Source organism: Haemaphysalis longicornis, unplaced genomic scaffold (genome assembly GCF_048455015.1).
Source record: "Haemaphysalis longicornis isolate Haplotype H1 unplaced genomic scaffold, Haemaphysalis longicornis Haplotype H1 scaffold_9, whole genome shotgun sequence".
Taxonomy (NCBI): domain Eukaryota; kingdom Metazoa; phylum Arthropoda; class Arachnida; order Ixodida; family Ixodidae; genus Haemaphysalis; species Haemaphysalis longicornis.
Genome location: NW_027526460.1, coordinates 82,938,774 through 82,948,411, shown reverse-complemented (window position 1 = coordinate 82,948,411; position 9,638 = coordinate 82,938,774). Strand labels below are relative to the sequence as shown.

General features: G+C 43.4%; 1 long non-coding RNA gene across 1 annotated transcript; it reads right to left on the bottom strand.

The window, feature by feature from the left end:
- Positions 1 to 359: 359 nt before the first annotated feature.
- LOC144151984 (uncharacterized) lies at positions 360 to 3,346 on the bottom strand. Its single transcript, XR_013319026.1, has 5 exons — positions 2,931 to 3,346; positions 1,529 to 1,670; positions 1,190 to 1,349; positions 980 to 1,102; positions 360 to 493 (listed from the first exon to the last, which is right to left on the bottom strand). It is a non-coding gene; the product is annotated as an uncharacterized LOC144151984 (long non-coding RNA).
- Positions 3,347 to 9,638: the final 6,292 nt, after the last annotated feature.

Genomic DNA, 9,638 nt, shown 5'->3' with positions numbered 1-9,638 from the left:
TAAAAACGTTACAGTGCAGTGTCATTAACTACATTAACAGAGTAACAGAGTAGCTGCAAAGGCAGCCTGCGCTTTGTGCCAATGAAAAATTGCAAAGGAAAGCACGACTTCACTTTTGCAATTGACACGCCGCTTGCATCTACCAATCATTTAAACCACGACATATCTTTCCGAATAGGCTTCAACGTCTAACAATAATTTAAAACCCCAAGTAGAGTGACCACATCAAGTCTTTCAACAGAGCTTTCAACTTAAATGACACCAGACCACTGTTCAATGGCCAAGAACTCTCTGCAAAAGTCCCAAGAACTCTCCAAAGTCGCATAAGTTTCAGGAGATAAAGATGAAACATACGGCGAGGAGGATGACCACATCTTGATGTGACAACGCAGGCGGAAAATCCAGGACGTGTTTCTTGCAGACAATATTTACGCTGTCATTTTCTTCTCTCAAAATAACTGGACCTCGAGAATAACTGGACCACGTCATGTACCTTTAAGGAAGGAAGAAAATTTTGTTAGACGATGGCTTTAGATGAGTGAGTTGCTTAGGATACCCCTTTTATAGCACAGTAATCGATTGAAATATGAGCGATTTCTTGATTTTTTTTCTGGGAATGCTGCTAACAATGTACAAAAAATATTAGCACAGACTGTCAATGGCCGTTCTCTAATTCTGGAAAGCAACCGCACTGGGCGTGGCCGTGGTGCCGTATTATTACAGCAGCAACCCTCAATGTGAAAGCAAAATGTTTGCAAAACTTGAATGCAAAATAATAGTTTTTTTATCCACATGTTGCAGCATCCGAAACAGGCTGAATGTGAAGGTATTTCCCAATATTGGAGTTCACGATTTATTTTTAACAGTAAGATTTTGCTACAAAGTAAACTGCCACAAATTCAGTCCCGCAAAAATAAAATGCCAGCTTCAATAAACACTACCATAAATTGAGTCCCACAAAAATAAAATGCCAACTTACCCAACTAAAATTAAGATGCAGGCGTTCCTGGCAGGGCCTCCTCGGAGTGCATTTCCAGGAAAGTTTTGCCAACGTGTTCCCAAAAGCTCTTACTGTCGTTTTCACCTACAGGTCAAGTTGTCACTGAAATGGTGTTCCGAAGCCATTACGTATATTGCAACTACCTAAAAAGGGACCATCAAAGTTCCAGAACTGGGAGTGCGTACTTACTTGTAGAATGCAATGATTTCATCCCGTACAACGGCTTTCATGTGCTTCCTTTTTGTGAACACACGCCTTCAAGAACGGTGAACACACGCCTTCAATAACCAGGAAAATGGCAGTATGCATTCCTTGTTCCATTGTTTTAAGTCCCGGTCCGCCCTATTTCCTGGAAAATAAAAACAGTATAAAAATATCGAAGCATAAATTTACGCTTCCCTCTAAGAAGGGAGTACTACAAGAAGTCGTACAATGGCTGATTAGTTGTGCTAAAATTTATTTTGCAGCACGAGCCCTGGTAACGTTTTCAGGCGAAATATAAAAATATTTGAACATTTTTAGGCTCACCTGTCATTGCTCCATGCGGTGTGGTGAACGTCTGTATAATACGCAACACTCAAGAGGCACTCTTTCGTGGCTTTATGACTTCCACAATGCATTCATAATCTGCCACACTTGTCACGACGACGCCTCGGCGTGCCGAAGATGTCTTCAGCCACAGTGAATGACACAGCCATGATTTCAGAGGTATATGTAAGGAATGGAAATAATTCGTTTTAATTTCTGTTCTTCAGACAAAGGAAAACAATTGTCGCAAACTACCAGTGTAGAGACAAATGTCTTCACAGTCAGCCATCTCGACAGGTTATACAGATCGAATACAGAATGTAGCAATCTGCTTTCGCAGTATATTTTCTAAGTTCAAGGAAGCACAGAAATGGGTTAATGTTGGGTGCACATAGTGATGCAAGAACTTATCACCTGAGCGTTGTCGGAAATTATTTCGACTCTCGGGTTACCACCGACATTGACGGCATAAAAATGCAAGAGTGGCTTATTTCTAACGCGGTTCGTGAAGCAGCAAGCACTAATTATGGATATTGAATAATTATCCTGAAGTCTCAAGTTACAACTGATATTAACAGCATAGAAACGGCAGCACACTTTCTATATACGCGCTGCGTGTTGTGTTTCCACATTTCTTCCCCTCTACAAAAGAAACGTTTGTTACTGCGGTAATGCTAAGACAACAACTGTCCCTTCAATTTCTCTACACTTCCGGCAATGTTATTTAAAATAGATCATCTCAATTGGTCAAAGGAATTCGAATAAACATGGAACATAAACATGAAACATGGAATCATGGAACAGATAAACGTAAGATGACGCCTTGAAAACACATCAACACAACTCGAAATAGCGTCTACCTTGCACGCAACGGGCAAGCTCGAAGACTCCCGGCCTGGTAAGCACAGTAAATGCATTCTACTCAGCAGACTAACACAACGCCGCAATTACCACCCAAGTTTTAAAAATACCAATAAATCTAAGGACGGACGCTCCGACAAACTTGCTTTGAAGTTGTACACGTGTGCACGCGCGATTATCGCGAGCGACTAACCCGAGAAGATTCTCTACCGGAGAGATACACAGCAACCGTCAATATACAACTAAGCAAAGCCACACAGTAAGGGTACATCTAATCATGAAACGCGCAAACCAGCAACTTCCTTATAGCAATGGCTAGCGTACGCAGTCAGAAATGTCCAGCCGACTCTGACCCACGAACACAGAAGTTTTGGTAAATTACGGCTGCAAACGTTTCTCCAACACAAAATGTTACACGCCGCGACCACAAGCATGGACGACACACGAATAACGGGCAGAGCAGCGGTATGTTTATCGGACGCAGTTAACAAGGATGTCACAGAACAACAACCGTTACCAAACATAAATAAGCAGCACTGACCTTTTTTGCGCCTCCTGGCAAAACTCCACTTCGTCGAACAGGAAATACAGCCCGGGGATATGAAAAAATTCCCAGTTGCACGCCGCAATCAACCCATTAAAACTGCTAACGGGACGGCGGTAACGGTTCTCGCCAGCGTGACCGAGAATTTCTTTAGTAAATATCAGGCGCATCGCGCGAGCAATTGAGAAACCCGCTTGGGAATGCCACTGGTGGCGCTGCATGCGGAAGACCGTAAAATTAGCGGAGGGAATCCTAGAAGATGGGAGCGCTGCTGTCGTTTAAAGTGTTGACGTAGTCCCGATTTTCATCCGTCGTCGTCGTACCCGTTGCAGCCCCACTGTACCGTGAATCAACGCAAAAACAGCTCTGCCGTGCTGCTGCTGACGCATGCGCATGGAATGCGCTACTGGAGTGGCGGTCTTTTCCTCATGGTTTCGGCAAACTTTCGTTCTCGCGGAGGCTTTGGCGATGCGCCCCCATAAGAGCTCATACAAACTCGGCACACGTGATGGCTTTTATTTGATTCGGAAAACGGGCATATTCGTCTAAGCGGACGTTTACGCCCACTGAGGCCGAAACAAAGCGCAGATAATAGCCGCGTTAGCGCGTAAACACTGGCTAAAGTTGTTTCTCGCGGAGGGCCGTGAGTGCGTGCGATATCCGAGCTTAACTTTGGATGACAATTTATGCGTTACTGTTTACAATGAACGCAAAAGGGCGTGGCTTCATTTACTGCTTTTCTTGACAACAAGCCTTTCCGTAGTCAATAAAATATACTGCGACGCTCTTAGATACCCACGTTATATAAAGCTACTTACAGCTAATTAGCGAGTAATAATACATCGGCCCGTTTCCCAGCCCTTTTCCCTCCTGAACACCAATACTACAGGAAAAAAAGCAACTGGGGAAGCAGCTGGAGAAGGTGGATCATTCAATTAACTTCAATTACTATGACAAGACACAACAACAGCAAGTTAACGCTGCGCATTTTTGCCGTTACTGCACAGCATAAATAGGAATTACAATGTCATTTCAGCATTAATACATACAAAACAGTGCAGGTATCACGTGTTATATTTAGTTGTCCAAGTTTAGTTCCGTTCACCCAATCAACCGCTCCCTGCAAAGGGGTTTTTGTTTTTGCTTGTGTAAATTAAAAGGGACTCACCTGTTAGCATTCCTATCGGACTTACTACGTCATGACCAACGGACTTAAAAACCATCGTGCACCAATATGAATAATTTTACAAATACATACCGATATTCTCAACGGCCTAGTTTGCTTATTTTAGATATATGTCGCTTCTCTACTGAAACAAAGAAATAAAACTCTGGCATGGTAGACCGCTAGCGCCTTCCAGTGAAGTCTGGAAAACCAAAATGCGTTTCTTGTTTTTTTTTTTTATCTCTGCAAAGAAATGAGATACAGCAGACTCCCGTTAGGACGAACCCGATGGGACCGTAAAAATGTATTCGTATTATCCGAAATTCGTCTTAAGCGGAGGTGTATTGCATTGTGGACGTTACAAGAGAAAAATGTTGTGGTTCTTAACCAGTGTTCGTTTTAACCAAGTTCGTCTTAACGAGGGTCTACTGTATTTCTAGAAGAAGCAAACCGGGTCGTTATGTCATTTCTGTGAATTTGTAAAACTTCTTGTATCGGTACATGGTGCTTTTGAATTAGTAAGTCTCATGAATTTGCGTCATGAATTAGTGAGTCCCATATGAATTGGATCAGGTGAGTCACCCTTAATAGCATGCACGAGACGAAAAATGCTAACGAACATCCAAGCATATATACCTGCAAGCGTGACATGCTGACCTCTTCAGCTTTCATTAAAGGCGTTCTCTCTCTCTCTCTCTCTCTCTCTCTCTCTCTCTCTCTCTCTCTCTCTCTCTCTGCTGCGTGCAGTGTGAAATGCGGCACAGTCGGTCAACACTATGTATATACCGCATCAGGGCATAAATAACGTGGACTAAGTACCTATTTTACAGCAGATTGTAGCCATTCATACGTTCCTGTAAAGCACTTAAAATTGTGCACGTACTACAACACAGCGAGCTGATGGCTGAGTATTGAGCAAAAAACGATGTTTCTGCGACACTTTGTGAACCAAATGCAGAACATGCAATAGTCTCAACAACTATATATATTTCTTTATGAGGTATCCACAAAAGCCCAATGAATTCTTCAGCACTACCGCGGCTCTGTCCCAAACGCGGAAGGAGAACCTGAGGACATCTGGTCCTTCTCAAATTCAAGTCATTGGTGATTTCAGACGTACTGCGCGTCTGCAATTAGCAAAAGACGATATTCACTAAAGCGGTTTGAGCGCCGCAGATAACCTGAGAGGGGTTCGTGGAATTTCTATTTTCGCTAAGATACCCTTTTCTCGCACCTTTCATGCTTTGTACGGTGTTGTTATAGCAGTGGACATATTTTTTTCTGTCAAATAACGTCACTAAAAATACGTCTTAGCCGTCTTATATAAGTAAACTCCTCTAAGACAGTGCCATAGATATCGACGAAGTTTATTAAATTTTGTGGTGCGTGCGTGTGTGCGTGTGTAACTGCATGCATGTGTGTGTGTATGTGTGGTTGCGCGGGTGTGCGTTCGTGTCTGTATCTATGTCTGTGTGCGTGCAAGTGCTTGTGCGTGCGCTTGTGCGCCAAAGCGCGTCAAATATATATGTGGTTCATTGTTCCAGTTAATGCACGATTCAGTGCATACTTCACTGCAGCGCACAAGTTATGTGGAACAAGGCACGAGCAAAAAATATACAAAAGCACTGTCCAAAATTTTTACTGGGACATAAGTGGAACAGTAACTGGAACGCCCGATAGCGCATCCCCTAATTTATTCGGTTCCACATAATAACCACAAACCTAAAGAAAACAAATGCACAGTTCCAGATAAGATCCACTTATATCTCTCGTTCCAGTTATTCTTCGTTTAGATCCAGATAAAAATATGTGGATCGCCCCGTTTAACTGGAACTTACATGGAACCAGATGCGTTTTTAGTCTGACTGTGGGGTTGGTTAGGTGCTAGGCCTTCCTGTCCGCGTGTAGTCGCGCGTCTCAACTGCAATCTGTGGTGTCGGTTCGTGAGTGACGACTTCTGCTGCCACAAAACAAAAAGTTCTGTGTTTTCAAAACAAGCTCGCAATTTTAAATGACACCCCGCCGGCGAGAAAGAAGAACGTCGTCGCCCAGTAAAGTATCTTAGCTAGTACCCTCTCAACCAATTTGAGTGCGGAATGGAGCATTAGGTTCGCGAAAAGGCGCCCTTTCAGCATCAGTTTGGTCCTTGAAACGAGTTAAGGCACCGAAAAGTGTCAAAAGTGATACTTAAGTTACGTTTGTGAGTACGGGGGTAAGTGACTTTGGTTCTTTGGAGAGAGAGAGAGAAATGACCTTTATTAATCTCTCTCTCTCCAAGTGCCGTGTAGTCCCTAGGCACGTGGGAAAGAAGCAGGCGTAAATCAAGCCGTTTTTCACAATGAAATAAATCCTTGAGCGGTGGGTTCTCCATCACTGATGTCTACCATTTTGGTTTCGTGTCTTCTTTATTCACTCGAGCCTTAACTCAAAACCCGCATGTAACGTGAACTTGCGAATTTTTTTAAACTTCGTTATATCCAGGTTTAACTGTATTTTGAATTATTACAACATTCCTGCCCGTATCGTGTATAAAATAAAATTAAATGACAAACTGTTAGGTTATGCAGGCCGGAACGTAAACCACTGGTTCGTAAAGCTTCAAGAGAATGTTGCTTTAGTATTTTTTGCAACGAGGTCATTCGAGCTGAAAGGGAAAAATATGATAGACGCCTAGCCACATAACTTGCACAAACGCTTGACGCCGTCCTTCACGAGCACGTTACAGGCAATCTGCGGCTTTAAAATCCGGCAGCCGAGCTTTTGCGCGCCAACCTGAATGAATGATGCACAGCCGGCCTCAAAGCGAACTTTCTCCTTCCTTGCGTAATCTCACATTTTCCACCTTCTTTGCACTGTGAGAACTTGGGAAAGGCTTTACAGCTTTATGTCTTTGTGAAAAAGAACTGCTCATTTGAAATTCTGAAAGGATATTTCCGGTTTCCTTCTTCTTTTGCATGTTGGTGCCGTATACTTTCTCCAAACCATAATCTTTGTGCTATATTATTCTGTATGTTATAAAATAGTTGGTGTCAGATGAGAAAAACGAAGTTGGGTTCTTACTGCCATGGAGTTTGAGCCTGCTCAGCCGCGAATGCATTTCACCAAGCTTCTAAACTCGTCACTGGTCCGCAAAAAAGAGCAGCAGAATAGGTGAAAAACCATGGCGCGCAGTTTACTTATTATACGATACCGCGGGCCACATGAATCAACACTGCAATAGCTGTCTTCTTTTAGAACTAACAGATCACCTTTAGTGTTTAGAATGCTTTAGTGTTCCTTCAGTACTTCGGAGGACAGAAGATATAACGAAAAAAAACGGAAATACGTCACGAAATATTCACCAGATTTCGTCACAATATGTGTGTCATTCTATGGAGCATTATCGACTGAGGTTACATCATTCCCGATACGCCATGACCAGAATGGCTGTTGTCACGGTTCAGTGGATGTCATTAACTCATGCAAGCATGTGGTATCTGTACAGATAATCATTCTTATGGTTCTCAACGCACACATGCTAAGCTGACCCAAGGGCACAAAACGGTGCTGGAGTTAGGTGTTCTTACCACAATAAAGGGATCTTCTGCCTGTGCTACAAGGCAACTTCATATTCGCGAAACGACTGATCGCTTTTCATGTTATGCGAAAAATCCAGTGAATGATAAATTTTCATGAATAACCAAGGACTTCGTAGCTACGTCCTTGTAGATTCGGAGTACAACTCACTTCGAACTGCTACTACACGGAATGCCTGGCCTCGTAAGGTCTACTGCCTAGTTTTGTAAGGTATAACACCACCGAATTTCACGGAGGGTACACCAGAAAGGTACAAATATACTAGCAAAGCTCCCTAATAGACAAGCGGCGTTACCTGATTAGAACAAGACTGCCCTCGGTGGTGTAGTATTTGGCTCTACCCTTCCATTTCACGAAAAGTCATGCTGCTGCAGTGGGCATAACTATGACGATAAGCTCTAACTTATGTGGCTCAGTAACTTTCTATCGCTGCAACTCAAGCAGCTCTGCAGGTGTCTTTGCTCAGCGAGATAAATAACGGGTGCTAAAAAGTCTAAGCTGGCAAATTGCTCTGCACACCGTGTACAAAAAGTTCAGCAGCGCTTAGGTAAATGTAGTTGACACTTTTCATCTCGGTTGCGCTGATTGGTTACGTAGAACGAGGGCTACGGCGGCAGTCACAAGACTGGCGGAACATGTGACTGCGCTTGTCTTGGTAATGACCTGTAGCTCTGTTGCTCATTGTGATATGTTGCCGATCAGCGCAGTCTTTATGGTATAAAAATTGCACCAGCGAACCCTTCAAAACAGACACAGAAACGTAGTTTATTTTCAGCACCCGACTATAGCGTATGACATTGAGCTAAGCGCGCAAATTAGCGAACATCACAAATGGTTACTGAGAAAGACATACTTAGTGGAAATCACGGTAAATCGTTTGTTTAATCGGCACAAAAAGGAGTCGGTGATTGCGAATAAAATGACCACGTCAGGGAAATGCAAAAATAAGAACAAACACTGTCGCGCTCGTCAAGGAAGACTTTTAGGAAGAGAAAACAAGCATATCGCGCGAATCACGCAAAATCGATGCACAGAGCGGGAACGGCCGTGTGTTGGGACGCGTACGTACACATCCCAATCCAAATTACTCGCCAACGTAGTGCGTTTTTTTTTTTCATTTTCTCTTTTACCGGCACTGTCCTGGCATGAACGGCTGCTCCTCACTTCTGCTTAGTTCAAGATTGCGCTCTGGAACCTTCAGTTGCTATGGAAATCCTCGTGCTAGGAAACATCAACTCTCTCTCTCTCTCTCTCTCTCTCTCTCTCTCTCTCTCTCTCTCTCTCTCTCTCTCTCTCTCTCTCTCTCTCTCTCTCTCTCTCTCTCTCTCTCTCTCTCTCTCTCTCTCTCTCTCTACGCCTATTTCTCCACACTGCATTTCTTGCATAGGACACCTCGCAGCTCCCCTCGCCCCGGTATGACAACAGGAACTAGGTGTAATTAGCTTCCCTGTAAAACACCCCGGTGAGTAGAACAAAATATGATTTTATGGCAATTCTGCACTTCTAAGATATAAAAACACAATAAAAACTAGGTATTGTCGATATAAAAACACGAAAACGCGTTGGAAGTCGTTAAAGTTTTACAGCGACGCTGTAGACGTGTAGATTTCTGGGTATTTTTCTGTTCCGTCAGCAAAAAAAGTGTGGGCTTTCTTTTTAGTTGCTCCAATCATGTGTCTGGCTTGTTTACTCAAAGTAGCGTACTCGAAAACCCTGCTCAGTGTCGCGGGGTGTAGGAGGTAAAGAACTTGACTCGAACCGCCCACCCCCTTGAGTCCAGTTGCTGCCACTATTGGCAGCTGCATCGTGACGGCGCAATACCCTTGACGGTGTAGGGTACCAGTGCAATAACCCTTCGGACATCCGTACGGAAATGCTACGAATCTGCACAATGTCAGCTTTATAGACCCATCATGACAATCTGCACTCTGAGGCAAAAAGGACTAAAATAGGGACTAAAATAC